At 41.5% G+C, this 12,297-nt stretch overlaps 1 protein-coding gene across 2 annotated transcripts in view; it reads left to right on the forward strand.

Annotated features, from left to right (window-relative positions):
• Positions 1-12,297, forward strand: part of CCDC92 (coiled-coil domain containing 92) — a 35,068-nt gene continuing 22,771 nt past the window's right edge. For both annotated transcript variants that reach the window (XM_017889778.1, XM_017889780.1), the window contains exon 1: positions 1-103. The gene's annotated coding sequence lies outside the window, so the exon portion shown is untranslated. The remainder of the gene's footprint in view (positions 104-12,297) is intronic.

Raw genomic sequence — 12,297 nt, forward strand, 5'->3', positions numbered from 1 at the left:
CGCCCCGCCCAGCCCATGGGCCGCGAGCCCCCGCCGCCGCCCGTCGGGAGGACCGAGCTTAAGAGGGCAGCCGCCTGAAGGAACGCGACGGCGGCGCCCGCAGGTGAGGCGGGGCCCGGGGTGTGCCGAGTCTGGCCCCGCTCACCTGGCAGCGCCGGCGGGGGCGGAGGGGCCGGGCAGGGACGGGAGTTCGTGGCGAAGACTTTAAAAACCCTCCCCGCGGGGAGATGGGGACGGGGTCCTCCCCCCCACCCCCGGGGCTTGGGAGCCGCGCTAGCTCCGCGAGGGGCAGGGGTGGCCCCGGGCGAAGGCAACTCGGGGGACGGCGGAATGGGGGGGAAGAGGGTCCCTGAGGCGCGGGCCGCGCCCGTCCCCGCAGAGTCCGCCGGCCCTTTCTGGGGAGGGGGCGCCCCGGCCCGGGCTCCGGTCCAGGGTGCGGACCGGCCGCGGCGCGCGCCCACGCCAGTGGCAAGGAGGAGGAGAGGCCGGTCCCGGGGCGCTCCTGCCAGCCCCGGGGTGGGATCGCAGGGCGAGGGATCCGCATTGCAGGTGCACCAGGAGCGCCCCGGGGCCTACCCCGGCTTTGTCTGGGATGCTGTGGGGAGGAGGCGACTTGAATCCACATCTCCTTTTTAAATGCATGTTACCACCCGAGGGACCTTAGAGACCCTCCCTGACAAGTTGTATCGCCTCCTGTCTTGGTAGCCTTTCCGTAAGTACACTACCTGCCAGCCCCTTCCTGAAGCTTTGTTGCGGCTTTAGTTTACTCTGACGATTTGCCTGTGATTCGTGAAACGGAGCAGAATGCACAAACGCAGCAGAGCTCCAGGTTTGGCTCCTGGGCTGCCGTCTGCTACCGCGAGTGAGTTTCTCTAACTTAGGTTTTCATGCTGACCTGTATTGTTTCATTTCAAGCTTTGATATTTAGCAGTACGATCTAGTCCACTAATGAAAATTAGGCAGCCAGAGAGAAAATATAACCGTACTCTGTAGTTTAGGTTGCAGTAGTTGGTTTTATAACAAAATACAAGCTACCAGGCTGTAATACTTTTAACATATTACGCATTTCCAGAAACCTGTAAGAGTATTAAAACTAGGATTGCCATTTTAAAACTTTTACGTTTGAAATTAAAGAGCATTGCTATTGATAAAATGATTTTTTTTCTTTTCTTTTTTTTTTTTTTTGGCACAAGAATTCCCATGCATTTTCTCGCCGTTGCATTGTAAGGAAAAAGATGCTAACGTTTGAAGTGCCTTTTACCTCCAAAGATGTTTTGAAATGTATGTAATTCTTTTGGGTAACTGTTCATCTTACGTGAAATATGCTTGGAAGAAGGCTTTAAAACTCGTGATTATATATACGGGTATGCGTACCTATACTTACAACTGAAAAATCTTGAAATAGTTTTGTTACTCCTCTGCATATTGTAATTACTCAGTAAATTTAGTTTAGGCACATTTAAGATCTAAGGTACAGGTCAATTATTTGTGTGAGATTTTTACTGTAACACATTTTAAATACATCAGTCTGACAAATAGGTTGTTTTGGAAATTAGATATTTTTATTAACTCTTTAAAAAACGAATCATTCATCTTGGGTATATAACTCTTTCATCTGTCGTGTTGGATAAATTGCCAAATTGGATAAATTGATCTCAACTTACCCAATTATCTTTGGATACATTGAGCTCAATATAATTCCCTAATTGGTAGGATGCCTTTGCAGTGATACTAACGTTAATAAAGTGTTGATGCTTTTAAAAAATACTTATGTTTAAAAAGCATTTTCTCGTATTTCTGGCAAGAAAAGTCATGGAACTTTTTTCCTTCTATCTGGAACAAGGTCAGCCATAAATAGTTTCTAATACATAGTGGGCACACATTTGGTAACTAAGATTAATTGTATCTACTGAATTTACTGAATTCCATATCCTTCAAGGGCAGTGACTAGGTGACTTTGTATCTTCACACAGCAATGTTGCAGTAAGCGTTTGAGTCAGATTGAAGTTTCATCCCAGCTAGGTAGGTGCTAACTTAATGACACCAGTTTCCATATCTTCAGCCTTGATGTTTCAGCCTGCAGAGGAATTTGGGCAGGAAAGTGGCTGTGTCCTGATTGTCTTCAGATATCTGGAGGTCTGTCATGCAGCAAGGGATTTCATGTATTTTGAGTAATTAGTACAGAAAACAGATTTCACTTTCATGTAAAGGCGAAAGTTGTTTATGGTGAGAACTAGCGGTGGAAAGAAGGGGCTGCTCCTTCCGTAGGGGCTTTTGGCATCAGCTGGTTCCCCGCTTGGCGTGAATGTCTGTTAGGAGGTATCACAGGTATAGGAGGGTCTTTCTGAGAGGAACTCCTAGGTATTCTGATGGCAGCTATATTCGAGGATTTCTGTACTTCACTTTTAGCACTGTGGCTTTTGTTTTTTGTTTTCTTATGCTGGCTTCTACAATTGTGGATGTAGCAACATCCCCAGACACCTACATGAACCCTGGGAAGATTTTTAGTAGATTAAAGACCCACCTGCTATCAAAGATGATTCTTAGTCCTGCTTTGCGTTTATATGACACATTACAGGGAATAAAGCACTCTCAAATTCAATGTGTTTTGAAAGACTATTTTTAATTATACATGATTTGTATTTCTTTCTTTGACTTTTATTTTCTACAATAAACATTGAATCAAGAGGAAAATTACCCTTTTCTAGGAAGGCAAGCACAAAAGTCTTTTTTTAAAGCTCTTTTTAAAAAATGGGATGGTGCCAGTCATTCTTTGGAGAGCCAGCAAGTTGTGAAAGTGAATCGTTCTTTTACTTGGCTGAAAACATTTTTTAAAAGATACTGAATAAGCCTGGGTGCAGTGGCTCCCTCCTGTAATCCCGGCACTTTGCTAGGACGAGGCGGGCAGATCACGAGGTCTCGATTGAGACCATCCTGACCAACATGGTGAAACCCCATCTCTACTAAAAATACAAAAATTAGCTGGTCATGGTGGTGCAGTATTCCCAGCTACTTGGGAGGCTGAGGCAGGAGAATCACTTGAACCCAGGAGGCAGAGGTTGCAGTGAGCTGAGGTCATGGCACTGCACTCCAGCCTGGCAACAGAGCTAGACTCCGTCTCAAAAAAGAAAAAATGAAGAAAGAAAGAAAGACTGAATAAGAGATGATTCTTGTGCTTGCTCCGCGTTTTAGTTTGTTTATTTCATTACTCAAATATGACTCAAGTTTCACAGCAAAAAGTCCAGTCATATCCACCTACATTAAGTTGCATTGGATGTTTTTTCAGTATGTCTGCATGGTTTTTAAAATATGCTGGCAGCTGAAGGTAAAACAAAGCCAAGAATTAGAATTACAGCAAGCTGAAAAGCTTAGGGGAATTGGAGCTTTGTTTGAAGAAGAAAAACATGTGCCCTGTTTGTATGAAACCAATCTTGAGAATGATGGTTTTATCAAAAATGGGAATAATAATTTATCTATTATAACAAAGATTCGGCTACTGAGTGTCAATCTAATACATGTATTAAGTGGGTCAATGAGGTTGGAACTCCATTCTGTGGCTAAGAAGCAGAGCAGAGTTGCCTGTGAACACGAGTGCCCAATACACAAGGATTGAAGTGCAGCAAGACGGTAATGAGGCCAATTGAGTTAAACCAAGGTCCAACCTCTCCAGTTTAGGAAGAAGAGGAAAAAACAATTCTGAATTAATGTCTGCTTGGACTTAACTTTTTAAACATCTTTTAAAGTAGTTTCTCTTGTTCTCTAGCAGATGAGTTTGTCTCATGCTTTTGTGTCTCTTACCCGTTAGCTGACTTTGGGTGTGATAAGTGACTAAGACTCCTCAAACTTTGAACAAGGAATATACCATTTATTTATGCTGTATGCATGAAGGGAAAAGAGACGATTATCAAGTTTTTCTGGCCAACCAAGAAATAAAAATGAAACCTTAAAAATACTTATTTTTCCAGGAAAAAAAAATCACAGATACTACTTAAATATTATTACCAGGACAACAAATTAGCAAATAAGGCAACCAGTTAGAAAGCAGCATTTTCAAGGTTAAAGGTTGCATTTTAAAGCTTTTAGCCATGACTTTTGAGGGGATCACACAAACATCTTAAAAGACTTCTTTGTTTATCAGAAAACAGTTTACATGCAAATTTCCACAATGGAGAGCAGACTGAGATCAATACTTTCACGATTGTTCCCAGCTTACTGCTTTATCAGAAAGAACTTTACTACGAAGCAAGAAGTGTCTACTCTTCTGTGAAGGAGTAAGTTTTCTCCTTGTTTCTGAAATTCTGTATTCTAGCTGAATTCTCCAGACTGAGCAGTGAACTTATATTGGTTAGCACCAAATAGAGCAAGCCTGAGAAAGCTGCTTATAATAAGGGGGAAAAACGACAGAAGAAAACTTTTAATAAAGGAGTATGAGGCACATAATACTCTGCTTCTGCAAATTTTCTTTTTGTTGCCTCTTTGGCAACACTTCAGATACTAAATTTAGGTCTGCGTAAAATCCATTATCCTTTGCTCTTCAGATTTCCTCCCCAATCTATTTCTAAATGCATCCTGTGCCCTTCTCATTTACTATGCAAGTAAGAGAGTTTATGAGAAGTCGTTAAAGCCCATTTTCTTAGGTAACATTGTTTAAGCATTAATGCTACATGTAAATTGTCGTTCCCAATATTACTATAATACTGTCTTTCTTAAAGTTGCACATTTTACCTAGAAATCCGTGGCATCATACTCTGAAAAGGCCACCTTTGATATAATGTAGAGGACATGTAAAAACACTGGGTTCCCAAGAGAAAGTTCCATCTCTATCATACATAGCATAATTATCTAAGGATCGCCATATTTTTCTAATGATAAATGAACATAAGAGGTTAGGCTCATGCCATACCCTAGACATTGAAGAAGGCTTTTTGTAACTCCTTTCTCTTCAGCTGTCACACACATCAACCCGGATGAAAGGCACTGCTAGTGTTTCTGCCTCAGTGGCTAGTAGCGTGGGAGGGCAGATACGCTTTTTTAAAATAGCCAAGTCTTGCACATTGATAAGAAAGATGGAGAAAAGTTGGGGTTTTTTGCTCAGTTTTGTGTTCCCATAGATAAGAATGTAGCAGAAGTTACTAGGTTTGGCCTGTCGTTTTCAGGGAAGGTCAGTATCTGATACCGAATCATCTTTATCTTTTGATTAAGTCCCTGTGACAAGACCAGAAAGTTCTAGTGTAATAGAGCAGCAGCTTTCTGGCATTAAGGTACTTGTTCATTGACATGCCCTACTGCTCTCGGGGGAGGAAGGATATGTAATCCTCCTCAGCCTCTGCAATGTGATAGATTTCAAGTGAGGAATTGTTTTCCATCAATAAAGCGGTCAAGTCAGTTTTTAACAAGTTTATTTGTACAATAAGGCTGTGGTATCAGGACCCAGTTCAGAGATGAACAAAGCCAAACCATATTGTTTGAGGGCAAAGGCAGGTTTTTAGGGGAGAGAGAAAATAAATATCCAAGTAGAAACAGAGCCAGAAGTGAGACCTTGGAGACAGGTTGAGAGCTGTCTATTTGGAGGTGTTCTTGTGTCTCATCCCTTGTTGCAGGATGGAACTCAGAGCTTTGGATGACCATTGGCTAATTCTAGAACACTGCACTGAACGTTACTCATTAGCAGGCTGTGGTTAGAGCAGAGTGCCTTTCCTAGTAGTTTCAGGATGCCAGCGGGACCTGCGTGTGCAGTGACCATCTTGAGTCTGAAATTTAAGTGGAAAGCAGCAAATTAGCCATTCCTGTGTTTAGAGAAAACTGAGTTTAATTAGAAGGTGTCAAGTCGTTGGGGCCAGCATGTTCCTACTGAAGAAACTGGGAATCCTCAGCACATTAGTAGCCAGCAGAACTGTGGAGTTCCTTGAAGGAAGGTTGAAGTGATGTTTGGACTGCTGAACCGCAGAGTGAACCTGGGAACGAGATGTACTGACAGACACCCTCATCAGTGCTTTCCATCGGTGTGCAAGACTTAGCTATTTCTCAAAAGAACATAGCTTCCTCTCCCGTGGAATGTCCTACCATTGGGGATGTAACCAGAAGCCTCCAAAGCCTACTCAGTTTTTTAAGTGAAGATCCCAGATTTTTGTTTGTCACAACTCTCATGTTTACATTTCTAGGTAGGGAATCTAGCCACTTCAGTCCAGTTTCTGAAAGTTCCTGGCTAGATTATTTTTCACAGTTCCATTTGGACATTTTACCACCTCTTCTGATTGTGGACAAGACAGTGAAGGCATTGATGAATGTATAGGGCTTTACAGCTTTATTTACAATCTAATCTGGAAATTATGGACTCCTATTCCAAATAGACACACTTAATGTACCAAATCTGTAAATAAAATATTTCAGAAGTCTTTTTGACAGTCATTGTGTTAGCCTTTGCATGCATCTTCTACACCCAGTGAAATTACTAAAGCATTCACACGAAAACCTATTTTTCTCATTTGAATAAAACCAATCTGAATGTGCTTATAAATGCCCACCTCCCGCCCCACACCCCCATCCATAGATAAGTTGCTCTCTTTGTCTTTATGGCTACTTCCCACAACATGAATGGACAGGTCAGACAACTCACACAGTGGTGATGAGCTACACTGGTAAATTTGGAACATGCTACCCACATACAATTTTCCCTGGCATCCCTTCTTGTTGGTGTGTACCAGGCCATGGGACACAGGAACAAGATGAAGGCACTTTGGAGCTACCAAGGGGCTCTCTGAAACCCTGACAGTCTTCAGAGTCCCTTCTACGATGTGAGGCCTGATCTGGGACAGGGACAGTGTGGGAAAGAGCCACCATAAGGGACTGTTCACTCTGAGAAAGATGACTGACCATAGATAACCTTGACCGTGTTATTCACCAAAGGAAGTATATTTCCAAAACAGCCCAACATGGGTTACATGAGGGCCGTGAGAAATGTAAGCTCCTCCGAGAGCATGCAGCCCTCACTGTTTTCACAATTGTCCGTAGTCAACAGAGTCACGAAAAAGTGAGAAAGAAAAGCAGGACTTCATACTCCAGTGAGAGCAATAAGCTTTGACTTCCGGACAGAATATACAGAGGTCAAGATGAATCAAGGTTCCTCTTTATTGAGAAGAGATTGCATCCCAAAGACCAATTTACTTTTCTGTGAGTGGTTAGTCTTGTCTCTTCAATTCTACACAAGTGTTTATGGATTCACCTCACTGTATCTCGATGCACACGTACATGCACACTTGTCATTCCAAACAGTGTATTTAACTGGCAATATATTTAGCAATTTAAAATTGTAGTTTTTAAATGTTACCAAACATATCAGGTGTCCTAATACATTGATTGATTTTACCATCATAATTTGAGCTTTAATAACAGGTATTCAAAAAAAGACCCAGCAGCTCATCCGTGGGGATTATCAGGTGACAAGGGATGTTTTTTCCATTTGAATTTTAATTTCTTTATTCGTTTTTAGGTAAATATTATTAACTGATTGCTTCACTATTCTGTTGGTCCAAAGGGAATTAGGAACTTTAGAAAACAAAATTTACATTAAAAAATAATGCAGTTGTTATTTAAAATTGTCAGAAATGTGGCATCCTAAAACATTCAGCTAATAGAAGTAGAGTGACTCTTGGTTGTCATAACATTTAATACTGTCTGGGATTTTTAAAAAGCAATTTATAAAAATAATAGGTTCTTAAGCTACAGCTCCCTTTAATTTGTATTCTCATGTTTAGATTCACCTACTCTGAAATCATGGTGTTAGGTAGTCATTGAGCTATTCTGTAAGGCAAGTGTCAAGAATTTAGGAAGTTCCATTTAATTTAGCCTTTGTGAAAAAACTCTACTTTTTGTATGAATTCATATGTACAGGGTTGTCTGTGCCCCACCCCTACTCCCAAATATTAGCTCCACAGAGGGAGAGTTTTTATCTCTTTTGTTTGTTGATGTGTTCCAAGTGTCCTCCACAGTGTCTGGCTCAAAGCTGCTTAAAGATGCTTCCTTTATAGAAAGAATGAACTATAATACTTTCTATCACCCCCATATAGAAGACATAACCTTCTCTTATACCCCAAATTCACAAAATAGATATGAAAGGATTTTCTTTAAAAGTACTAAGAACTTGAATAATTTCTTTTATGTAGTCTTCTGTGTTATATTGGAGTAGCCTTGTTGTTGTTAATACAGACACTTTATAAAAAAAGATAAATAACTTTTCAGTTTGTACCTGTTATGTTTAAACTTTGTTTTAAACTGCTTTTACAACCTGAGCAATTGTTTTATTTTGAAAGAGACCTTTTCAAAGTAGAAAACCATTTTAAGATTTACCAGCGCAACACTAATTACTTCAACTTCTCCAGTATATTTGTGCAAATTACAAAGTTCAAATTATGACTCTTGTACACAGGGTTTCCTGTTGACCACGGAGCCTGTACTTTCATTTCTCCCAGCCTGGAAAGCTTTCTTAAAGTGCTAGTATATATAAAATATTAGGAGTTTTGACATGATTTCATAAATTTATTGGGAGTCTTTAAAATTCTCCTAAGGTTTACATATTTAGTGAAGTCCTTAAAAACAAAACTCTTTGCATTGAAGAAATATTAAAGCCTTTAAACATCAAAGTTTCCTAGAGATTTCCTGCTTGTCTTAGATAGAGTACTCCTGTGGAAACCGTACACCTAGGTCAGCTTCAGTGTTTCCACTTAATTTCTGTAGAAATATGCAGCTTTATAACCATAACACTGGAGTCCCTATTGCATTTCAGAATTATCTCGCACTCACCCTCTTCAGTTCTCAGGTCACGTTAACGTTCATACAAGAAAAGCAAAATCTCACATTATTAAGAAATGGGAAGAAAATTATTACATTCTTAGGCAGTTTGGAGTTTATTTGCAATCCTTTTTCTTCCAAGCAAAAGAAAGCAAGGAAATGCTGATCCAGTGTTCCAGCCGTTTTAGCTAAACAGGTAAAGTAGTCCCTTTCTGCACTCCTGCTTCGCCAAGCGTGTAAGATACAAGGAAGAAACTCACTCAAGTAGGCTCCTATTGCTCCCTCACCTGCTGGTTGCCTTTTCCTCCAGGGTTAGCAGTTCTCTGGTACAGGAAGGATGCTGCGTGTGGGGAGAGCTTGCCCTCCCAAGAGTGCCATACGCTGCGTTTACTAGCCATCCCAGAAACCCAGAGAGACCAGGATAAAACTCAAGTCCAAAGGGGAGAAAAGGCCTACCTCAAATTAGGTTGACCCTAACCCTGGGGGTTTCTCAACCAAAACTCTTTTGACCTTTGGGGTCAGATTATCCTTGCTGTGGGGCTGTCCTGTGCATTATGGTCCATTTAGCAGCATCCCTGGCCCCTACCCACTGGATGCTGGTAGCACCCACCCACACACTCATGACAACCCAAAGGGTCTCCAGACATCGCCAAATGCCCCCTGGGGGCACAGTTGTCCCAGCTGAGAACCACTGCTCCAACTTGATCAAACTCAAGACTCATCAGGAGGATGAGAACCCTGTGTTCTTCCATTAATTCCAACTGCTTAGAGTTTGCCTCATATCAGAAAACTTACACGCTAATTCCATCTGTTCTTTGGATTAAAAAGAAAAAGATATATCTTGCATAAGCCATAAAACAACGACTGTAGATTCTCTGAGGGGGAAAAAGAAAACCTATGTAGATGGTGTTCTTAGCAGGCTAGAGTCAGATTGCAGAAGCAGGCCATCTCATCTCTCCAGGACCCACGTGAAGATTACTCTTGCCACTGCCAGGTTATGTTATGTCTCAGCACAGAGTCACCACTTTCCTCTCTCTACTCCCCGTCCTGTTCGGCCTTCTGAATCGCGGCATCAGTTGACTTAAGCAGGCAAAACTCAAACTACATTTGAATAAAGAATTTGTCAATATCTGCATTTGTTGTAGTCTTCCGTATCGAGAGAAACCCCAAGCCCCTTATCCAGCTAACCAGAACACCTTAAAAGTGTTTATGTCTTCAAAAAAGAGCTACCACATGAAATTGTATTACTAACAAATTAGCAAATAAGGCAACCAATTTAAAAAGCAAACATTTAGAAGTTCAGAGCTATATTTTAAAGGATTCAGCAACAATCTCTAAAGCCCAGGTGTCTTAAAATACTTGTTCGGTAGTACAAACAAAACAGAATTGTACATTTTTACACATTTCCACACAAAATAGCAGAGTAAGCTTGTAACTCTTTAAGAGAACTAGCTTTTTAACCCAGAATGGTGTCTGTTTTTCTGCAGCTTTAGGAGAGAAGAAGCATTTTCTCTTCCTCTGAATTATTTTTTCACAAGCCGCAGCATCAAGAGTAAGCACTGGAATTATATTAGCATCTGGCACAAAAGAGTAGACCTGAGAAGCTTACAGCTTAAAATATGGGGAAAGAAAAGGGCATAAGAGAATGTTTAACAAATGGAATATTGGCCAAACGGTGTTCAGGCTGTGCAGCATATGCACTTTTAAGAGGGTTGCAACATTTTTGTCTTCATTTAGGGACAGTATATTATCTAGTTAAGAGCATAGGCTTTGGAGTCAGACTGGTTTGGGATGACCCCAGCTCTACCTTTTACTAGGTGTGACTTTAAGGAAGTTATTTAACCCTCCAAGCTTGTTTGCTAACGTGTGAAGTGAGAGTAAGAATATCTGCTCCTTAGAGTGTTGATCAAGTACGTAGCATGGTGCCTGGCACTGAGCCCTTGGTAAAAGGTGATTCCGTGTTCATTCTTCTTCCCTGGAGCTAAAGGCTGTGTTGCTACTGCAGTTTCTGTGTGCTTCATCCTGCATCATCCCTGCCGGACTAAACTCCCTTAAGTGGGGATTTTGCCTCTATTGAGTAAAAACTCGGCTTTTCCCCATTTCTTATCTTTTCCATCTTGACTTTTCTGAGCAGCTTTTAATATACAACTTAAATCTGACACTAGCTTTTCTATCTAACCTTATTTTCCACCATTCCTCAGAATGTTCTTTCCATATCAGATAGTTTAATGGTCTCATGTTCCTTCTAAAGCTTCATTCATATTTGCTTCACCAGAAATGCTTTCTCCTGACCCAACTCTGCCCATCCTTGGAGGCTCAGTTTAATTCCAACCTCTTCAGAGTAAAACCTTTGTCACTCCAGTCCTTATTCACTCATTATTAGGTACCTCCATGTGTCTGGCAACAGATAGGTACCAGGAATGCTACAATAAATAATTGAGGCCGGCCCCTGTCTTCCAGGGATTTATGCAGCCTGGGGCAGGAGAGACAGGTAGATAAGAGAGAGTTGCCAGTGCTATGATGGGCAGCCCTTCACCCTTAATGGACAGCCCTCCCCTGGCTCCTGTACTTGGTGTATGCCTCGTGAGGATTTAATTATACATTGTTTTCTTTGTACTTGAGTGGCTGAGTCTCATATCCCCAAGTAAATTGTAAGCATAGGACTGAGTACACAGCACTTTAGAAACATATGCTGGCGTGATCTTTCACCTCCAGATGCATATCTAAAAGAATCAATTGCCTAGCCTATTGTACAGGCCTTGTAAACTTCAAAAAGCAAATTAAAAAACAAAATCGATGATGTTAAGCTCCTGGCGACCCCCATAACCTCCTAGTGATTAGAGTGGCTCCTAGGCTTTGGAATTCATGGGACAGTGCGCTTTTAAATTTGGCAGTTCTAAAATGAAAATGAAGAATTGTCCTTTGAGTCTAATAACGTTAGCTTTATGGAAAACTCACTGCATTGTCCTCGTTTTCCTCACTGTGTCACAGACCAAGAAAAGTATCATCCAAGCTCATGACAGGTGTTTCCTGAGTTTCTGAGCTGCTGAGTGCCACTGAGGAGCTCATAAAGCATGATCTGAATCATGAGCTTACATGCACTGCGGCCACATCTCAGCTTCAGTGCCGTGTCACAGGCTCAACATTGACGGTTCACATACTTGGCTCGTAAGAGAAATTTCCACGTGTCAGTAAGCTGCACCAGAGAAAATACTGTATGCCACAAACTCTAGGAAGTCCTGAACAAGCCCACATTTTCCTTTCCACAGAAATGAAATTTTAATTTGTAGGTGGCTTGATAATTTTTTACTCTCTTTATTTGTGAGCTTTCCCACTATGGCAATCAGAGAAATTGTTCTAAGCCCTCTCCTGCTCATTAATACGAGATACAGCATAGCGCCTAATGATGGGGTCAGGGAGGATGCTGAGTGAGATCACCACTAATGTGCAACTCCTAGAAAGAAGCCTTTTTTAAAGGGCCGGCCCAGGTTTCCAGAGGCACCATTATTG

Source organism: Rhinopithecus bieti, unplaced genomic scaffold, assembly GCF_001698545.2.
Source record: "Rhinopithecus bieti isolate Rb0 unplaced genomic scaffold, ASM169854v2 scaffold_574, whole genome shotgun sequence".
NCBI lineage: Eukaryota > Metazoa > Chordata > Mammalia > Primates > Cercopithecidae > Rhinopithecus > Rhinopithecus bieti.